Source organism: Notolepis coatsorum (assembly GCF_963971535.1).
Source record: "Notolepis coatsorum genome assembly, chromosome: 13".
Taxonomy (NCBI): Eukaryota; Metazoa; Chordata; class Actinopteri; order Aulopiformes; family Paralepididae; genus Notolepis; species Notolepis coatsorum.
The window spans coordinates 21971723-21993608 of record NC_140177.1 but is presented as its reverse complement, the minus strand read 5'-3'; the positions used below and the strand labels follow the sequence as shown (position 1 = coordinate 21993608).

Here is a 21886-nt window from a genome sequence, read left to right as displayed (position 1 = left end):
AGAGCCAGCGGACATTACACCAGCGGAGAGAACACTTCCAATAAACTGTGATAAACCCAGCAAAGCAGAGATAAAAAAAGCTATTATCTCAACAAAGGACGGAAAATCTGCAGGACCAGATGAAATACCAGCAGAAGCCATCAAGGACAACTTGAAGACTGCGGTAGATATGCTTCATAGCCTCTTCACCAAGATCTGGGAGGAAGAAAAGATTCCAGAAGAATGGAAAGATGGAATCATCATCAAGCTACCAAAAAAGGGAGATCTTACCAACTGCAACAACTACAGAGGAATAATGCTTCTATCAGTACCGGGAAAAGTACTCAACAGAATTATACTGGACAGAATGAGTGTTGCTGTGGATCCCATGCTTCGAGACCAGCAGGCAGGCTTCCGGAGCAACAGATCTTGCACGGACCAGATCGCCACCCTGCGCATCATTATAGAGCAATCCATCGAATGGAACTCTCCATTATACATAAACTTCATAGACTATGAAAAAGCCTTTGACAGTGTGGATAGAGAGACTCTGTGGAAACTGCTGAGGCATTATGGTATCCCAAAGAAAATCATCACTCTGATTCAAAACACCTATCAAGGAACATCATGCAAAGTTTTACATGCAGGCCAACTGTCAGAGAGTTTTGAGGTCAAGACCGGTGTGCGTCAGGGATGCCTCCTATCGCCCTTTCTATTCCTTCTAGTCATAGACTGGATTATGAAGACCACCACAAAAGGAAATAAAAACGGCATACAGTGGACCCTATGGACACAACTGGATGACCTCGACTTTGCTGATGACCTGGCTCTCCTGTCACACAACTACAACCAGATGCAGAACAAGACAACCAAGCTGGCAACTACATCCCTTGAGACTGGGTTGAGAATAAACAGGAAGAAAACCAACCTAATGATGATCAACACCTCTACCAACAACACAGTCACAGTAGGTGATGAATCCATACAGGAAGTCAACTCCTTCACTTACCTAGGCAGTATCTTGGATAAGAAGGGCGGCACAGATGGCGACGTCACAGCAAGAGTAGGCAAAGCCAGAGCAGCATTCATCATTCTGAAGAACATCTGGTCCTCCAAGGACATCGCCATGACAACCAAAGTGCGGCTCTTCAATTCAAATGTAAAATCTGTCCTTCTCTACGGTTCAGAGACTTGGAGAATGACGAAAAGAACATTGCAGAAGATACAGACCTTTATAAACAGCTGTCTGAAACGCATCTTTGGGATCCGGTGGCCAAACAAAATCAAGAATGAGGAACTATGGCTGAAAGGAAGACAGGAACCAGTGGAGAAGCAGATCCTGAGACGAAAGTGGGGATGGATAGGCCACACTTTGAGGAAACCGGCTACCAGTACTACACGCCAGGCCCTGACTTGGAATCCCCAAGGGAAGCGGAAGAGAGGGCGGCCTAAGAACACCTGGAGGCGGGACACTGAGGCGGAGCTCAAGAGACAAGGAACTACCTGGGGGGAGGCAGAAAGGACAGCCCAAAGCCGTGTTGGATGGAGAAAAGTCGTAGATGGCCTATGCTCCATTGGGAGCGATGGGCCTAAGTAAGTAAGTAAGTAAAGACCCTAACCCTGTCAAAACAGCAGTCAACGTGTATATTTTCAGCACTACGTTTGTTTACCAATGGTTTGTTAGTGAAAGATTAGGTATAGAAATCGAGTCGGAAAAAGGCGAGTATTGACGCAAGTAAATGTAGTCCTATGAGGAGAGGAGACCCAGGACCTTCGATGGGCTTTCGAATTTCAAAACACTACACTCCCTAGTTCATGCCAGCCCCTATCAATCATCTGACTTCTAGATTAACTTTTTTATTTCTCTTATTTTTTGGGATCATACCCCACAAACCTGAACGTTATTGCCATAAAACAGAACGGAGTTTGTTTCTTTCTGTGAACGTCTAGCAAAAAACGGCGTTGCAATCTGATGAAAAATGGCGGAGAAATTTACATTATAAAAAGGTAACTGTACTTACAGTATATTTCATATACAGCACAAGGCACAAGGGCTTAAGATGAATGTCCCTATACCTCTCTGATCACCATACGTGGTGGAATTGGAATCTGCATTGGAATATGTTTCTTTATAAAGCTATAATTAGAGACTGTCCAAATGATGTTACTTCTTTATTGGAATGGACCTCTGGACCCTGTCGTACACGGTCCAGTGATTATCTTACTTTTAAAGTGCCTAGAGTTTGTACTGAACTTGATCCAGTGATTATCTTACTCTTAAAGTGTCTTACTCTTAGAGTTTGTACTGAACTTGGTAGATCTGCTTTTGGCTTCTCTGCCCGCTGCCTCACGGAATACCCTGCAGGAAACTCTGAAACTAGACACTCGATCGATGGGTCGGTTTAGAGCCTTGATCAGGTCATCACAATAATGTAATTGTTTTTAAAGCATTTTTTAAATGTTTAATTGTTCAGATCGTCTGGTGTTTCTGTATTTATTAACGCACTATGACACCGCCTCTCATTCTCTCCCTCTTTCTCTCTCTACTTCCCTCCCTCTTTCTCTCTTTTTCCCTCCCTCTTTCTCTCTTTCTGCTTCCCTCCCTCTTTCTCTCTTTACTTCTCTCCCTCTCTCTCTCTGCTTCCCTCCCTCTTTCTCTCTCTTTACTTCCCTCCCTCTCTCTCTCTCTGCTTCGCTCCCTCTTTCTCTCTCTGCTTCCCTCCCTCTTTCTCTCCCCTTCCCTCTCTCTCTCTCTCTCTCTCTCTCTCTCTCTCTCTCTCTCTCTCTCTCTCTCTCTCTCTCTCTCTCTCTCTCTCTCTCTCTCTCTCTCTCTTTCTCTCTCTGCTTCCCTCCCTCTTTCTCTCTCTGCTTCCCTCCCTCTTTCTCTCCCCTTCCCTCCCTCTTTATCTCTCTCTTTCTCCTTTTCTCCCTCCCTTTCTCATTCCCTCCCTCTTTCTCTCTATCCTTCCCTCCCTCCCCCTCACTCTCTTTCTATCCCTACCCTTCTCTCTCCTTCTCTCCAGACCTCCCTCCCTCTCCTCCCCTCTCTCTCTCTCCCCCTTTTGCTCTCCCTCCCCCTCTCTCTCCTTCCCTCTCTCTCTCCCCTGAAACACCTCAACGACAGCGTAAATTAGTTGAACTACAAGGCGGCTGGGTGGCGCAGCGGTCTAAGCGCTCGTCACCAACGCAAGAGACACCGGTATCGAATCTGGCTGTCAGCATTGCCTCCGGCTTGGCCGGCCGTCATACTGGCTCAATTGGCACAGTCAGCAGGAGGGAAGCCGGTGGGGTGGTATTCTGGTCGTTGTAAACAGCGACTCCTACAGGTCGGTCAGGGCGCCTGCACAGCAAAGAAGGGATATGTTGAAGGTAGTGTGACCTCCCACGCGTTACACTTCACCAATGAGAGTCCGCGCTGGCAGGTGAAAAGAGGTTGCTGGCTGTCTCCTATGTGACGGAGGAAGCATCTGTTAGACTTCAGGACTCCCTAGACCGGGGGGGGCACATGCGAGCAACGACCAGGAAGGGGACGGGGGAATTGCCATAACGACGAAATTGGGATGGGAGAAAATCAGAGAAAAACAGGAGAAAAAGTGGATAAAAAAAATGTGTTGAACTACTCTGTGTTCATCAAGTATAAATAAAGATCAAATGAATGAATGATGTGTGCTGTGCTCCCCCCCCCCCCCCCCCCTGTAGGGGTAGGATGACAGGGAAGATCCAGACAAGCAACGTGACCAATAAGAATGACCCGCGCTCGCTCAACTCCCGCCTCTTCATCGGCAACCTCAACACGGCCGCGGTCACCAAGGTGGACATCGAGGCCATCTTCGCCAAGTACGGCAAGATCGCAGGCTGCTCCATCCACAAGGGCTTCGCCTTCATCCAGTACGTCAGCGAGAGGAACGCCCGTGCGGCCGTGGCCGGGGAGAACACCAGGGTCATCGCCGGGCAGTCGCTAGGTGATGTTGCCGTTATGCTATGTATCGTTTATGGATCTGTTTACATCCGTTGTGCTTGTGTGTGTGTGTGTGTGTGTGTGTGTGTGTGTGTGTGTGTGTGTGTGTGTGTGTGTGTGTGTGCGTGTGCGTGTGCGTGTGCGTGTGCGTGTGTGTGTGTGTGTGTGCGTGTGAAGAGGTGGGTATATTCTAACCAGGGGATCACTGTGACCCACCCTCCACAGTGTCAACTGGTTGATTGACAGGTATGCTCTGTACCAGTGGTTCTCAACCTCCTTAATGGGTGACCCCTGAGAACCTTTTCATGACCCCCAACATGGTCAAGTATAGACAGAATAGACAGTATAGACCAGGGGTAGGCAACCCTAGGCACGCGTGCCTGCATAGGCACGCAGGGGCATTTTCATAGGCACAGGGGGCAGCAGTAAAAAAATTTTTTTTTTTTTTTTTTTGCTTTGAAATATTATAGTGAAATATTTTGCACTGTTGTCGCATTTATCTTGTTGAAATCCTCCCACAGGTTCTTTTTACTACCACATATTTAATTGAGACCCTTTATTTGTTTATTATTTCAATTTAGCTGGAAATACATTGCTACATCATTCAGTAACATTTGCTTTGCTTATAACAAAAACATAATTACGGTCACCATTGTGACCAGTGGGATTAATCAACACATTTTATTATTTATTTGTCTATTTCATTGAACATTGCACATGTTAAAAGCCATTTATTTTAATCAAAATGTGAGTATTACCAAGTCAACTTGTGTTCTTAAAACAATGACAATAAACATAGTTTTATTAGGTTGAAATAATGTGGTTGTGTACTTATTTTTTTGTTAACTTATTATGGATTGAAAACTGAAAACCTTAATGCACAGTAACTGAACTCAATATTTTTAAGTTCTGGTAACTTATTATTATTTATTTTTTTACAGTGTAGTCTTGCGATCAATCAAAACTTATTTAAACAATATACATCACATTCACCCTACATTCACATCCTGGTGTTCTCCTGGGCCCTATTCCCCGTACCTGGTTCAACTAAGTCGATCAAGATGTCATTATCCAGATTCAGTTAACCCGATGTTTGAAGCCGGGATTTTCCTGTTCCTCGAAGGTGGATTCAGTCTCGTTAACTCAAGCCAGACTTGAGACCCAGGATAAGTGCGCGCGGCCGCTCCAGTTGAAAAGCCAGCACGTATCGATGGCAGAGATCCTGATTCTCTAGCGGCATTGATTGATTAATTGATTTAAAACTTTATTAACATATTGCAGTACGGCTCAATCGCCTCGCCGACAAGTTAAATGCGTTATCTATAGGCTCATTTTAAGTCCCTCATTACCTCAATCAATCAGATTATATTTCTTTAAACTTGCCTGCTGGATTGAATAATCAAATGAGATCTTGCTAGCGAAAATAATTAGTTAAACTGTTATACAGGATAACGATACGGCTCTCTTCCCATTGATTGATGTATGGTCGATCTTTTACTTATCTCCACTGTGGTGTAACGGGTTCTTCTTTTGACTTTCACGCAGACGACCGGGGTTCGAAACCTAGTCTTCCCCTTCTTTTTGCGATGTAGGAATAATTCAATTTGGTGCACGTTGAGAGCTATATAAAGAATGACATCCTCAATGCATGTAGATTTATAATATTTCAACTTAAAATTAGGCTACTTTGGCGTATAATCATTAATATTATATTCCAAAAAATTATATTGGAAACACGGGGTTTCGAACACCGGTCGCTGGGTTGCCAGGATTGAGCACTACCGCTGGGCCACTGTGCCAGATGGGATAAATTCATTGTTTATACATTAATGAACGAGAGACCCGTGTTTAGAATATTCTTTGTTTTGAATGAAGTTTCATCTCTTTATCCTCATTCATTAATGTGACGTCAACGGCTCATTCAATTTCTCAAATCCGTCAAACAGCGCATCTCATCAGACATCTTAATCCCAGTTACAATTAAAATAACCACATAATGTGTACATCGCACCGAGCGAGCGCCACGGTATATATAACGTGCATTATTTAGGACAAAGTGAATTTAGTATCAGCATTTTGGGTCTATTTTACATTTCAAAAGCCCCCTCTGGAAGAATGGAGCACAAAAACGTAATTCAGAATGGTATAATGCAGATCGTAGACTGTGGGAATAATTTCAGGAAACGGGCTGTCACTTCTTTGCGGGGGCGTGGCGATGGTTCATCCAGCTAACTTGAACTTAAACCCTGCTTTCGACCAGGCTCAAACTTTTGGATCTGTTGTCATGGTGATTTGGACAATCCAGGTACGGGGAACCGGAAAGTCAGGCTTAAGTCAGACTTCACCGAAAGTTATCCGGCTAACTCAGTTATCCAGATACGGGGAACGGGGCCCAGGTGTTCTCCATTAGGCCTGTAGGTGGAGCTATGACAGCACACATGGTGTGTGATGTGTCCAAAAATGGATGGGCAAATGTGAGTGAAATGGTCGCACTGTATGCAGCTATTTGTCTGCATTGCACCCCCCCCCCCCCCCCCCCCCAACTCAGATTTAGGGTTGATACAACCATCATAATAATATTGTTAATAATAACAATAACAATAATGATGTAATAATGTAAAAATTATCATTAAAAAGACCTGATTATGAGAAAATAAATTAACGATGCATGGAATATTGTTGAGGCACACTAGTTACAACTATATTTCAAACAGGCACTCCATGTCAAAAAGGTTGCTGACCCCTGGTATAGACAGATAGACAGATATACAGTATAGACAGATAGACAGTATAGACAGTATAGACAGTATAGGCAGAATAGACAGTATAGGCAGAATAGACAGTATATAGACAGTATAGACAGTATAGACCAGTGGTTCTCAACAGGGGTGGTGCGGCACCCTAGGGTGCCTCAGAGAGCTGACAGGTGTGCCTTGAGATTTAAAAAATAAAATAAAAAATGTATTCTTTTTGGATTACAGAAAATTATTACTGAAGTGCTATCTGTTGCAGCTGCACTGTTTTCCATGAAAATACCATATTTGGATAAGTTTGACCATTTCTCAAAATCTGAAAATCATTATTTAATAAAATACAGAAAAGGATCACCAAGTTACTCTGGATAAAAAAATCCTTTACAGACAACATTGAGCCAAAGCTTCCTGACACATCTCCGTCCAAACTTTTGGAAGAACTCATTGAAATCTCATCTGATACCACCTGGAGAGCTAGGTTCAGAGTGTGGTGCTGAGTACCAAGTATCTCATGATGCAGCAGTTAAGGTGTTGATACCATTCAGCACCACATATCTGTGTGAAGCTGGCTTTTCATCCTTGACAGCTCTGAAAACAAAACATAGGGCCAAGTTGAGCCTTGAGGATGACATGCGTGTTGCCTTGTCAAAGATCTCCCCACGCATTGACCGTATTATTAGCCAGCAGCAGCAGACCTCGCATTGAGCTAGAAATGTCCACTGAGTGAACAAGTGCTTATTTTCTGTATTTATTTATATTTTTTGAGAAATGGTAACTTGGTGATCCTTTTCTGTGAAATGGTCACACTTATCCAAATATGCTATTTTTATGGAAAAGAGTGCAGCTGCAACAGATAGCACTTTAGTGATAATTTTCTGTAATTTTATTTAAAGAAATATGCTATTTGATTTACTACTACAAGCAGTGTAATGTCAACAGTAGTAAGCCATTTAAACCTGAAACACCTTAATGCAGATATAGACAGTATAGACAGTATAGACAGTATAGACAGTATAGGCAGAATATACAGTATAGACAGTATAGACAGTATAGGCAGTATAGACAGAATAGACAGTATAGACAGTATAGACAGTATAGACAGTATAGGCAGAATATACAGTATAGACAGTATAGACAGTATAGGCAGTATAGACAGAATAGACAGTATAGACAGTATAGACAGTATATACAGAATAGACAGTATAGACAGTATAGACAGTATAGACCATATAGACAGTATAGGCAGAATAGACAGTATAGACAGTATAGACAGTATAGACAGTATAGACAGAATAGACAGTATAGACAGTATAGACAGAATAGACAGTATAGACAGTATAGACAGTATAGACAGTATAGGCAGTATAGGCAGTATAGGCAGTATAGGCAATATAGGCAGTATAGCTTATTTTGACACCAAAGAATGATCATTAGTCATTTTCAGGCTACGTCACTTATATCATTGGAGGATTGCCTTCAAATATTCCTTATTTACCAAGTAAAAAAGCATCTGTACCAAATATTATAAACATGATGAAGTATGTCTTTTTGGACCCCCAAAAATGATCTTGTGTCCCCCTGGGCGGTCTTGACCCTGGGTTGAGAACCAGTGCGACCAGAGAAAGAGGTTTGATTGCTTCTTTTATTTGCGTATCATGCACACAAAGTGCCCAACCCTCATGGGTTTATAAGACACCAGAAATACTGTCGCAGTGTTCCATTACTTCCATCACGTTTCATTTCATTACATAATTACAAATTATTATACAGCTCGATCTTAAACGAGGTGTTCTGTCTTCTCTCCCGAGCTTGGCAAATAAAGTCTGCTACAAAAAACGTTCCCGTTTTGAAGTAAAACTCATATTCATCCTGCTCAAGAAAATTCAAATGAATGGAACCTTTTACTAAAAAGTACAAACCTTATATTTATCCCTTATAAATATAATATACTGTATAATAATATATATTTATATTATCTTTATGTATATACATAATATACTGTATATATATTCTCTGCATCTGTATATATATATATATATATTATATCCTCTGTATGTAACACACCTGGATTTGAACTCAACCACAGGGGACAAACACACACACACCTGGCCAAGGCAGATATCAGGCTCTTCAGCCAAGTAGAGCTACTCTGCTACATGTACTGGATACGTGTGTATAACCCCAACTACACTACTGTGTGTGTGTGTGTGTGTGTGTGTGTGTGTGTGTGTGTGTGTGTGTGTGTGTGTGTGTGTGTGTGTGTGTGTGTGTGTGTGTGTGTGTGTGTGTGTGTGTGTGTGTGTGTGTGTGTGTGTGTGTGTGTGTGTGTGTGTGTGTGTGTGTGTGTGTGTGTGTGTGTGTGTGTGGTGTGTTTGTGTGTGTGTGTGTGTGCATGCAGCATGTTTCATCCTACAGCATAATGTATGAACAGCAGTCAAAATCCTGAGCTGAATAATAATGGTCTGCGAGGGGAGCAGGTTGTTAAGCAGCGAGGCTGAGGGTGAAGATGGAAGATGAAGCAGAAATGAGATGACTTTAAATGAGGAGAGAATGGGAGGAGAGGAGAGCGGGATGGATAGAGTTACAGAAGAAAGAACGACCCCAAAGACCGAATAGACAGAGAGAGAGAGAAAGAGAGAGAGAGAGAGAGAGAAACACACTTACTTATATGAGTAAGACTCATATAAGTGGACTCAGTGGATCCCTGTAAATCTTCCCTATATTATTTATTGATTATTTCCCAGCCTCTTGTGGAAAAATAAAAATCCTCTCCCAGCCCTAGTCTCTCATTAAATATGAATAAGAGTCCTGTATGGTCACATCTGAAATTCCATCCTTCTCTCTCCGCTTCATGCATCTTTGTGTGGCGCTGGTAAAGTGGCAGGGCTATGGCTTGAGGGATCTCCAGACAGATTTACTGTATAATTACACGACTTGAGAACTATTATTGTATAGCAGTGTGTAATTGACATTCATATTGGTAGCTTGGTGAAACCCGGGGGGGGGGGTCTGTACTTACATTCAAGTAGGGAGTGTTTGCCTGAGCCTGCCTCGAGTGGAATGTGCTGCCCTGGGACCCTTTTCCCTGGTTCATCCTTCATTGTGTTTGTTGTCAGGTGTTCTCCAGCTGCTCCGTGAAGCCCCAGGGATGATATCTCTATTATGAACAGTGAACATACACCTGACTGTTCCCATCAATTGCCACACAAATCCGCCATGTGTGCCCGCTGCTTCAAGTGTATTGTGCGGCGTGTCACTGCATCCATTACGGGTGTTTACAGACTGAATATAACAACGTTGAATTATCCACACACACATTCCCAGGGTGCCGGCGGGCTTTGAAAGGGGCCTCGAGGGCTTGTCCAGCCGGGAGGCACTTCCCCTGGACGCGTGTCCACTGGACAAAGGCACTATAATGAGCAGGAACGTTTTGGCGGAGCACAGTTCCTCCTGACACCTTGCCTTGGCTTACCGCTGCCATGCTATCATCACCCAACGTGAATTTTTGTGCATTTCATTTCATGGCTGCTCCCTTCACCACGCTTCAGAGTCCTTGAAAACAATACATACAGCTTATCTCTCCCTATTTCTCTCTCCTTCCCTCCTTCCCCCTTCCTCTCTCCTTCCCTCTTTCTCTCTCTTTCCTTCCCTCCCTCTTTCTCTCTCCCCTTCCCTCCCTCTTTATCTCTCCCCTTCCCTCCCTCTTTCTCTCTCCTATCCTCCCTTTCTCTCTCATTCCCTCTTTCTCTCCTTCCCTCCCTCTTTCTTTCTCTCCTTCCCTCCCTCTTCTCTCTCATACTCTCTCCTTCCCTCCATCTTTCTTTCTCTCATTCCCTCCATCTCCTATCCTCCCTCATCCTCTCTCCTTCCCTCCCCCTTTCTCTCTCACTCCCTTTCACTCTCTCCCTCCCCTGCTCTCCTTCCCTTCCTTTCTCTCCCTCCCCCTCTATATCATTCCCTCCCTCTCTATTGATTGATTGATTGATTGAAACTTTTATTAACAGATTGCAGAATGGGTACAATACAGTACAGCTCAAGTACGGAGGGGGGGGGGGGGTTTGGACATTTACCGGGCCAGTTTCTAATTGCACATTATTTTATGGCTGTGGGTAGGGCATTCCACATTATTGTGGCATAATTGCAAAACGTGTTTAGTCCCTTGTTTGAGCCGAATCTGGGTTGAACATGATTTGTGGAACTCCCTCTGGTGTTGTGGTCGTGGAATTCACTGACCTTTGGGAAGTATTTCGACATGTACATGGGTATCTTAGTGGTGTAGTGTATCTTGTAGACCAGGCCCATTGCAAGTTGCTGTACTCTGTCGTCTACTCTAAGCCATCCTAGGTTGTCAACATGGGCAGGGGTAAGGTGTGTTTTAGGAGTAAGGCCAAGCAGTAGTCTGACCAGTTTGTTTTGTGATGTTTGTAGTCTTGTTTTTAGGGCCTTTGAGGTGCTTTGGTACCATGAGGTGCAAGCATAGTCGTAGTACCCTTGAATGAGTGCTCCTGTTAGAGTCTTCAAGGTATTCTTGTTTATCAGAGAGGAGATCCGGTACAAGAATCGTGTTCGTTGTTATATTGACAAGGCTTAACCCGAGGTTCAATAAGATTCCTTTATTGACTCGTTCGTATCTGCATCCATTCATGTCGCTCACGTCTGTCACGTTCAACTTGTGTCTGTCGCCTTCCTGGTGACGTCACAATAACAACGGCAATCAAAGAGGTTCAAACCCGAACCTAATACATCACATCCTTCTCTTTAACATATTTTTTTTTTCTCAAACAGAACTTAGTATTCTACCTTTGTTTAGCTTGAACTCTTGCTAACACGTCCTATCTCCCAAAAACAAACTTACCAAACATTTCCCAACTTAAATGTTTACTCAGCGCATCCACCTGCTGTAAATGAAATAACAATGTTAGTCACAGACAACTTTCACTTTAAAGGATCCTGTAACTTAAACCCACTTGAACCATGACATAATGCAAAGCACTTAATGCGAAAACTTGAATATGAAAATACTCCAACAACATGCATATGAAAACACAGTTACTCTCTGTATCTAAGAGGTAGTTTAATTGGTCTACCAGACCTAGTCTGATACGGCTGCGTTTCAGATTGTCCATCATGTGTCTCTGTTTGGTCTGCAACACCTGTGTTCTCTGCTGAACGTGTGCGTATTGCCAGATTTTCTCTCGTGTCACAGTCCACGTTCTGGTAAGCATCCTGTTCATTTGTAGATGGAAAAGTTCTCTCCTCCGTTTGTCTCAGGTATTTTCTGTTTCTCCTGTACTGTCTCCCATCCGGTGTGCGAACCACATATGAACGCGGTTGGTCATGTTTGTGCAGGACCACGGCCAGCTGCCATGTTTCACCTCTTTGAACCCTGACGTTTTCTCCTGCTTGTAGGTCAGGCAGTCTTTTTGTTTGCCTGTCGAAGTAGAGTTTTTGTTTCTCCTGTTTGTCACTCAACTGCCTACGCACGTATGTAGTTCCTTCTGGAGTGAGCAGTGATGTCGAGGCAGGCAGTTTTCCTTTCAGCCGCCGTCCCATGAGCAACTGTGCCGGTGATAGTCTTACACCTTCCAGCGGTGTGTTGCGATACTCCAATAGCGATATGTAGGGGTCGCCATTACTTCCTTCTGATTTCTTCAGCATATTTTTGATAGTCTGTACTGTTCTTTCTGCTTGCCCATTTGACTGGGCGTGACCGGGACTCGACGTGGTGAGGATGAATTCCCAGCTTTCTGCAAAGTCCTTGAACTCAGCACTGGAATACTGAGGACCATTATCCGTGAAGACAACATCAGGAATGCCATGTCTGGCAAATATTGATTTCAGTCCGACAATGACACTGCCACTGGTAGTGTCTCTCAGTTTTGTGATTTCCGGGAACTTTGAGAAATAGTCCACACACAGCAGGAACTCAGATCCCTTATAATGAAAGAGATCACTCCCTACTTTTGACCACGGTCTGTCTGGTACTGGGTGTGGGAGCAACGGTTCTCTCTGATTGTTGTTCCTGTTCTCATTACATATGGCACACTGAGATACCATCTCCTCAATTTGTGAAGACATGCATGGCCAATATAAAATGTCTCTGGCTCTTTCCTTGCACTTAACAATTCCTAAGTGTGACTCATGGATTTTGTTAATCATTTCTTGTCTCAACTGCTGCGGAACAATGAGCTTCGCTCCCTTGAACATCAGACCATCTGCGTGTGAGATTTCTTCTTTAAATGTCCAATAGGGTTGAATTTCCTTTTGTACAGCACTTCTGTCTTTCGGCCATCCCTTGAGTGTGGTTTCTTTTAGTAGCTGCATTTCGGGGTCTTCTGCCGTTGCTGTTCTGAATGTGTGCAGTTTCTCCTCTGATATCGGCAGCTGCAGAGTGATCATATTCACTTCCAAGTCTTTCTCCAATAGATCTTCTTTCTGCTCTTTCAGGAACGCTCGACTTAGAGCATCTGCAATATGAAGTTCCTTGCCTGGCCTGTAGGTGACTTTTAGGCTGTACCTTTGCAACCTAAGCAGCATTGACTGTAGCCTCATAGGAGCTTGGTGTAAAGGCTTTTTAAAGATGCTCTCCAAAGGCTTGTGGTCGCTCTCAACGTGTATGCTTTTTCCATAAACATACTGATGGAATTTTTCACATCCATAGACTATAGCAAGTAGCTCTTTTTCTATCTGGGCATACCTGCGCTGACAGTCAGTGAGAGACCTAGACCCAAAAGCTACAGGTTGCTCATCTTGTAGTAGGACCGCTCCGAGGCCTTCTGAGCTGGCATCTACTGACATAGTCACTGGTTTGTTGACGTCATAAAACTTCAGGGTTGGAGCACTAGTGACCAGCTGTTTGATTTGTTCAAAACTCCTCTTTTGTGGTTCCTCCCAGTGCCACTCTATGTCATTTTCAAGCAGCTTCCTTAACGGTGCACTGACATCTGACAGATTTGGTATGAACTTGGCGAGATATTGAACCATACCATTGAACCTGAGCAGGTCCTGTTTGTTCTGTGGTGGGGGTATTTGTGTCACTGCTCTCACCTTCTCCCCATCTGGTTTCAGCCCACTGGCGCTGAGTATGTGTCCTATGTATCTTATTTCACTTGTCCTGACAGCGCACTTGTTCCTGTTCAGTTTCAAGTTGTATTCCCTTGCTCTGTCTAACAGTTTAAGCACCCTGTGGTCGTGCTCTTCCTTGGTGTCTCCCCATACAAGCATGTCATCTATGATGTTTACGACACCTTCTAGACCTTCAATCATCTGCGCTATTGCCCTTTGAAACACCTCTGGCGCAGATGAAATACCAAACGGTAGACGTAAGAATCTGTACCTACCTATGGGAGTGTTAAAGGTGCATAGCTTTGAACTTTCTTCGTCAAGCTTTATTTGCCAAAAACCCTGATTAGCGTCTAACACTGAGAAGAACTTGGCGTTTGGCATACGGGAAACTACTTCCTCCACAGTGAGCAATGGGTAATGCTCCCGTTTAATAGCTTCATTTAAGTCCTTAGGATCCATGCAGATTCTGAGTTTATTTGGTTTGACCACAGTCACCATACTGTTAACCCACTCAGTTGGCTCAATCTGCCTTGTTATTACCCCCAATTTCTCCATGCGCTGTAGTTCCTCAACTACCCTGTCTCTGAGCGCGACTGGGACCCTCCTGGGAGCATGCACTACAGGTGTAACAGTAGGGTCAAGTTGAATATGATGCTGACCGGGTAAGCAGCCCAGTCCACTGAACAGATCATCATAATCCTTAAGAATGTCACTTTCCTTGGAAATGTCATGCATTCTCTTTACTAAACCTAGTTTCTCACAAGTGGCTCCGCCTAGTGTAGCTGGTACATCCTGCTGTGTAATTTCAAACTCTATATTATGCTTTTGGCCTTTGTACTCACATGTCAGTGCTCTCTTGCCCAGTGGTGAAATCTTTTGCCCAAAGAAAGCAACTAGTTTGCATTTGCTCACCCTGAGTCTGCCTCTAACGTCCAGTTCATTCAGCGTTTTCACTGACATGGCGTTGCAGTCAGCGCCTGTATCCAGTTTGAAAGTCACTGCTTTTCTGTTTATCCTCACTGTTTCATTCCACGGATTTTCCTTGAATTTTGTCTCCATCAGTCTGATGTGTTTTTCCTGCTCCACTTCGACTGTGCCGATGAACATTTCCTCCTCATCACTCTCACTCTGCTCAATTGCATGCAGCTTTTTTTTATATTGGTGCTGTGGTGGGCCCTGCGCTCTACACACCTTGGCAAAGTGATTTCTCTTGTGGCATGATTTACATGTTTGTCCAATTGCCGGACATGTCCTTGTTCCATGTCTGTAACCACATCTGTAGCAACTTGACTCATCTGGTTCAGTATGACCTGTGCTATCTGCAACTTTACTGTCTTTTGGCCTGACTGTTCTCAGTCTGTTCACATCCACCTCTTCTGTCAGTGCTTTCACTTGACTGGTTGTGATCTCACTCGCACGGCAAATATCCAAGGCTTTTGCTAGTGTCAGATCTGCTTCTCTTAACAGTCTGCCTCTTACTTGGTCATTAGTTATGCCACACACTATCCTGTCTCTTATCAGGGATTCGTTCAACTGACCAAATTCACAATCATTGGCTTTATACTTTAAATCCGTGACATAGGCATCTATTGTTTCTGACTGTTTCTGTGCACGTGTGAAGAATATGTGCCTTATATATGGCAAGTTTTTCCGGGGCTCACAATAGTCCTGAAATTTCTTCTTCAGTATGTCTATTTGGTCTTTTTCTTCTTCAGTAAAGACAAAAGTATTACATACTTTAATCGCCTCCTCTCCGGCGACATGAAGAAACGTCGCACACTGCACTTTTTGAGACTTTTCTGAGATGCCGCTGGCGATGCTAAATAGTTCGAAGCGCTGTGTCCAATTCCTCCAATTTTCAGCAAGATTGCCTTGCAGACTCAATGGCATCGGAGGTTGAAACTGCGCCATCCTCTTATTCCAATTTTACTTCTGACACCATGTTATATTGACGAGGCTTAACCCGAGGTTCAATAAGATTCCTTTATTGACTCGTTCGTATCTGCATCCATTCATGTCGCTCACGTCTGTCACGTTCAACTTGTGTCTGTCGCCTTCCTGGTGACGTCACAATAACAACGGCAATCAAAGAGGTTCAAACCCGAACCTAATACATCACATTCGTTGGTTTGATATTTTTTTTAATCTTTTTTGATTACATTGGTTGCCATTTTGTCACAGGAAAGATTTGCCTCTAGGATGGAACCCAGGTAGGTAATTTCATCTTTCCTTGTGACAATATTGTCACCCACTGTAACAGAGAAGCTGTTGGCCTTGCTGAGTTTGTTATTTGATCCAAAGAGAATGGATTCTGTTTTACCCAGGTGTAATGATAGTTTGTTATCAGCGAGCCAGGTGCAGATTCTGCCGAGTTCAGAGCTGAGGGCTTTTTCAACCTGCAACTTGTCCCTGTCAGAGACCAGCAGGGCTGAGTCGTCCGCGAACAGGAACAAGTTGCAGTCACAAGCTGATGACATCTCATTTGCATAAATCAGGAACAGTAAAGGTCCTAGTATGCTTCCTTGTGGAACACCACAGCTCACTGGGAGGGGGGGGGACAGTGTACCGTTCACCTCCACCATCTGTTCTCTCCCCTCCAGGTAGGATTGCATCCAGCTCACTGATGAACTATCCCCTGCTTTCTCTTTTTCCATGCTTATTATGTACACACCCACACACACACACTTTCCCAAACATCCTACAAAACTCCCTTCCCTCATGTGCACGCTGTAAATAAACAGTAGTATGCCGCCAGTGAACTGTATCGCTACGGGATGTCGTGTGGCGTGTTTTGGAAAATGTCATCTCTTTACCATCTGTTGTGATTCCGGTGCTCCACTCATTGTTAACCCATCCCGGGGCCCCATATACCTTATCTTTTAAACATTACCCGCCTGCTCCATTATGCTGCGTGCAGTGATGATGGCAGAGGTTTGGACAGCAGGTGGGGAGAAGGCATGAATGCTTGAGTAGATTTAATAGCAGAGAGAGAGAGAGAGAGAGAGAGAGAGAGAGAGAGAGAGAGAGAGAGAGCACGTGCGCACGCAAGAGAGAGAGCACGTGCGCACATGAGAGAGAGAGAGAGAGAGAGAGAGAGAGAGAGAGGGGGGGTGAAGCACCAGCTCTATCGTTCAATTTAATTTAATTCCATTGGACACGAGTGAATCGCTGACACAATGCCTTGATTAAGTAGCTCATAGCAAATAAGAGTGACAGTCAATCACGCTAGTTGTTTGGACTGAGACAGAAGCCATTCAGGTGCTGATAAAGATGGTGTGCTGGTGATTAACAATGTGTGTGACTCCTGAAGGCGCCCGTTTGACAGAGTCAGCATTAAACTCCAGGCCACTCGATAAAATCAGAACACAGCTGCACTTTGGTATTAAAGAGCACGTGTTTGAAATTGGGGGGAGTGTGGTGCGAGATGTGTCTGATAGGGGGGGGGAGAATTGGTTGGTACTGGGAGTCTGAACCATACAGTAACTCGTAGTCTTCCAGTGCCTCTCTGTGGTGATAATGTCTACTGCAGCATAGAACGAGCCCAGCAGTAGGGGGTGAGATGTCAAAGTGATAAGGGCACATTAGGCACATAGGATGTCATCTCTCTTTCAGGATGTCATCTCTCTCTCTCCCTATCTCTCTCTTTCAGGATGCATCTCTTTCAGGATGTTATCTCTCTCTCCCTCTCTCTTTCAGTATGTCATCTCTCTCCCTCTCTCTTATGTCTCTTCCTCTCTTTCAGTATGTCATCTCTCTCTCTCATTGTCAGTTACAAAAGACAATGTTTTTTGCTTGAACATTCTCAAAGGGATACATCACTTCAGTAGAACGTGTCGAGTTCCAGCAGTCTTACGTGTACATCTACAAGTAAGTACATTATTAAGTACATTTACTAGTAAACTAGTGACCACTGATGTCCCTGTCGTCTGCTGTCAACACCACCATTCCTCCCAGGTGTCATTTTGTCCATTCATTTTGGGGAGCTATAGTCTAAATATCGTACTTACAAACTACTGCTGTACAGATTTTAATAAAACACAATTCTGAGTCAAAGATACGTGTTTGCTTTGGGAGTTGATGTAAGATCTTTACAGGTTTATTACCTTTGAGAACTAAAAGCAGATCTGGTCAATTCATTGTAGGCGAGTGAGTGTGCTGTGTACCGTTGCCCTGAATAGAATGGTGTGTGGTTAGTTACCATGGTTACCTGTTGTGTTGCTAGAAGGAAGATTCTAAACATTCTGTAAAACGTTGACAGTTGGTCAAATTACACCTCAAGTAAAACATTGTTCCTTTACTGATGATTTGAAAATTGAACATTAACAGATAGCAATAATAATAATAATAATAATAATAATAATAATAATAATAATAATAATAATAATAATAATAATAATAATAATAATAATAATAATAATAATAATAATAATAATAATAATAATAATAATAATAATAATAATAATAATAATAATAATAATAATAATAAAAAAGTACCATTGAAAAATATATTACACAGAATAATATTGCTGTATAGTTTGTTCATACTTCAGAAATATAATATTTATGCTTCAGAAGTATGATATTTAGACCAGCTCCCCAAAATGAATGGAAGGGAATGAGGAGCCAGATGAGACAGCTGGGAGGAATGGTGGTGTTGACAGCAGACGACAGGGACATCACTAGCTTACTAGTAGAGGACTTTAGAGTGACAGAGCAGGTACAAGATGTAGGTAAGACTCTAACTGAAGTTCTACTAAAGTGAAATATCCATTTAAGACTTGAATATCCAACGGTATGACTCCCAACTGTCACTCGGCTGCCTTCTTGGGAATGTGTGTTATGTGCATTTTTACTATTTGAATGGGGTAGAGGTGATTTATCGGTGGGCAGTATCTGTTATAAGAATCCTATCTATATTCCTATATTCACCCCCTCGGTTTGGTACGTAGATCTCTCATCAGATGGCGTCTGGCTACACCGATCAGAGCATGACATGGCATTTTCCAAACGAACACTAGGTGGTGCTATAGGAGAATGATAGTGAGGGCTACGCCACAGTAACTGGTACTGCATAATGTAGGCCCATACTGCCTTAACTAAAGATTGTTGTTCTCTGTTGTACATACATTTTGATAATAAATTGGTGTTAGGCCCTTTGATGGTGCTATATTATGTCTATATTATGTTGGTTTGCTGAAACATGAACTGTTTATGACAACGATGGTGATGATGCAGATGATGAAGGTGATGATGATGGTGATGATGATAATGATAGTGATGATGATGGTGATGATGATGATGGTGATGATGATAATGATGATGATGGTGATGATGATAATGATGATAGTGATAATGATGATGATTGTGATGATGATGTAGAGCAGGAGGAAGAGGAGGGAGGGGTGACTTCTAGGTGATTCTAGTTGAACCCTGAACATTATTCTGCCATGTTAACATTCAAGGTCCACTGAACTGAGATCTACTTTAAAAAAAAAAAATTATTTAATAAAAAGAATGTTCCAAAAGCCTTTGGAAAGTTGATGTAAATGTTGATTTAAAAAAAAAGGCCTCAGACTGTGATGAGATGCCATGAAGCCATCAAAGCAGCATAATGAGCCTGCATCTTTAATAAGCATCCAGCCTCACGCCTGTTCTCGTGCTGAACAGAGAAAGCGTGCATCCATCAAGACGTCAGGCGTCGGCGTCGTACAGACAGCTGCAATATCCCATGTCAGTGTAATTACATTACATGGCTTCATCGCCAACCCGCCCTAATTGCAGCAACAGCTGGGGAGTCGCTAGACTTGATCCCAGTGTCTGTTTTGAATCCGTCAGAGTAGAGTCTATATACCCCCATCAACTTTTAAATTATGGGTGAATATAAACGCTTGGAAGATGAATGGATATGGGCTACGGAGGGATGACTAGTGAAAGAAGACGAGCCTGGTTAATTGAGGGCAGGAATGAGTTGATGTTGGGGGGGGGAGAGTTGATCGAACGAAATGAGCCTTGATTAAAAAATGGAAAGGCAATCTCTCCTATGACTTGTTATTGAATGAACCGAGAGAGAGAGAGAGAGAGAGAGAGAGAGAGAGAGAGAGAGAGAGAGAGAGAGAGAGAGAGAGAGAGAGAGAGAGAGAGAGAGAGAGAGAGAGATGACATACTGAAGAGAGTCTTTAATTGTTTAATTGTCATGCAGATTAACACACACATGCAAGACCCACAGGAACACACACATGAAGTGCAGAGAGATGAAATGTCTCTCTGCACTTTTCCCATCCCGCCATCCTTCCCCCCAAGGGCAGCCGGGAGCAGACACAAGCTGCGGTGTGGGCCGCGCCCCGGGGACCAATCCAAGTGCTCCTGTCCGTCTTCGTCAGGGACGCGACAGCGTTAGCGATCTGTTCTGCATGTTTTTCCATTGGGTTTATCTGGAGGGGAAACCCTTGCGAGCATGCAAACTCAGCAGGCTTTCGCTAAATGAATCAGGCCTTGCCCTCCCTCTTCTCTGGGCAAACACAGAACACTCTGCGGAACCCAGTGCAGACGATCCCAGAAGAAATGTACCATCTTTGCCTGCAACTGCACCAACATACCTGAAGGAGGCTCCACACATGCCAATTTATGCCACAAGGTAGAAGCTACATGGTTGTTTATTATCAGGACTCTGCCTCTATAAGAAATCTGAGGCAACAGCCATCTCCACTTAAACACCCTTCGTTCTACAGTACTTTCTCCACCACATTATCCCAATTTTTCTGTACAAACGTGTCATTTCCAAGGTACACTCCTAAATAGCTAAAACCATCCCTTTTCCAGGTCATGCTTTGAGGTAACACAGGTGATCATCTAATACGCCAGTTACCAACAGCTAAAGCCTCACTCTTCCTCCAATTTATTTTGGCAGCGGACACAGCATTACATCATTTAGTTTTTTTTTTTTTTTTACAAAAACAACTACATCATCAGCATAAGCAGACAAACCTGTTCTCTAGGAAACCAGGTATAGCTAACCCCCTCATCTCATTCCTCAATTTTTGTAACATGGGAATTGCATATAACATGCAAGAGAGAGCGCCGCCTTGTCTAATGCCCCTCTATACTTCAAAGGAGCACATAGAGCACCATTGAATTTGAACACACTCTCAATGTTCTGATACAACACTTCCACCATAGCAATGAGACCATCGCTGAACCCAAAACTCTCCATAACCCTCCAGAGATAATTGTGCTCAACGCGGTCAAATGCTTTCTCCTGATCTATTGAAATAAGACCAATATTCAAGCCCAATGATTCAGAGACACCCAAAACATCACAAATTAAATATACATTATCCAATATTGAACTGCCAGGTACACAATATGTCTGATCCCGATGCATGATCTGGTCCATTACTTATCTCAGACGGTTTTCTAAGGTCTTTGACAGAATCTTATATTCGGTGCAAACTATTTACACAGGCCTCCAGTTCCAGATGTCTTGCAAAGTCCCCTTTTTTGGCAGAAAGGTTATCACTGCTCTGCGACAGGAAAGCGGCAAAGCACCCTCAGCCAGACTTTCATTGAAAACCTTGAGAAGATCATCTTTCACAATGTCCCAAAAAACGTTGTAAAACTCCACCGTCAAACCATCAATACCAGGGGCTTTCCTGCCATCCATGCTCTGTAAGGCAGAATAGAGCTCTGATGTACTCCCGTGTACCTTAGGCAATCCTTCACAAAAGGTCTGTAGAAGGACATCATTTTCAATGTACTTGCTGCTATACAAAGCAGAATAAAACTGAACAGCCCGTCTCCGGATCTGACTGGCATCAGTGATGTCCTGCCCCGTCTCTGACAGAGGAGAGTGAATGAATTTGTGTTCTTCTTCTCCAGACCGAAGAAGTAATTGGGAGGCACATCCATAGCAGCCATTTACATTCATAAAACGGGACCTTAACAAAGCTCCTTGAGCATTCACACCTACTGTAGCAGGTCTGCTAAAGCCATTTTATTACAATTAAGGACTTGATTTGATTTGAAATCTTTATTTCGAACATGTAAATATAAAAACAATATAAAAACAAAACAAATCATTGATCTCTAGCAATGAAATGAAAAAAAAAACATAACTCAATTTACATGTTCGAAA

General features: G+C 43.2%; 1 pseudogene across 1 annotated transcript in view; it reads left to right on the top strand.

Annotated features, from left to right (window-relative positions):
- Nucleotides 1-3685: 3685 nt before the first annotated feature.
- Nucleotides 3686-21886, top strand: part of LOC311238682 (RNA-binding Raly-like protein) — an 81806-nt pseudogene continuing 63605 nt past the window's right edge. Inside the window, exon 1 of the transcript XR_014621098.1 lies at nt 3686-3941. The product of XR_014621098.1 is annotated as an RNA-binding Raly-like protein (transcript). The remainder of the gene's footprint in view (nt 3942-21886) is intronic.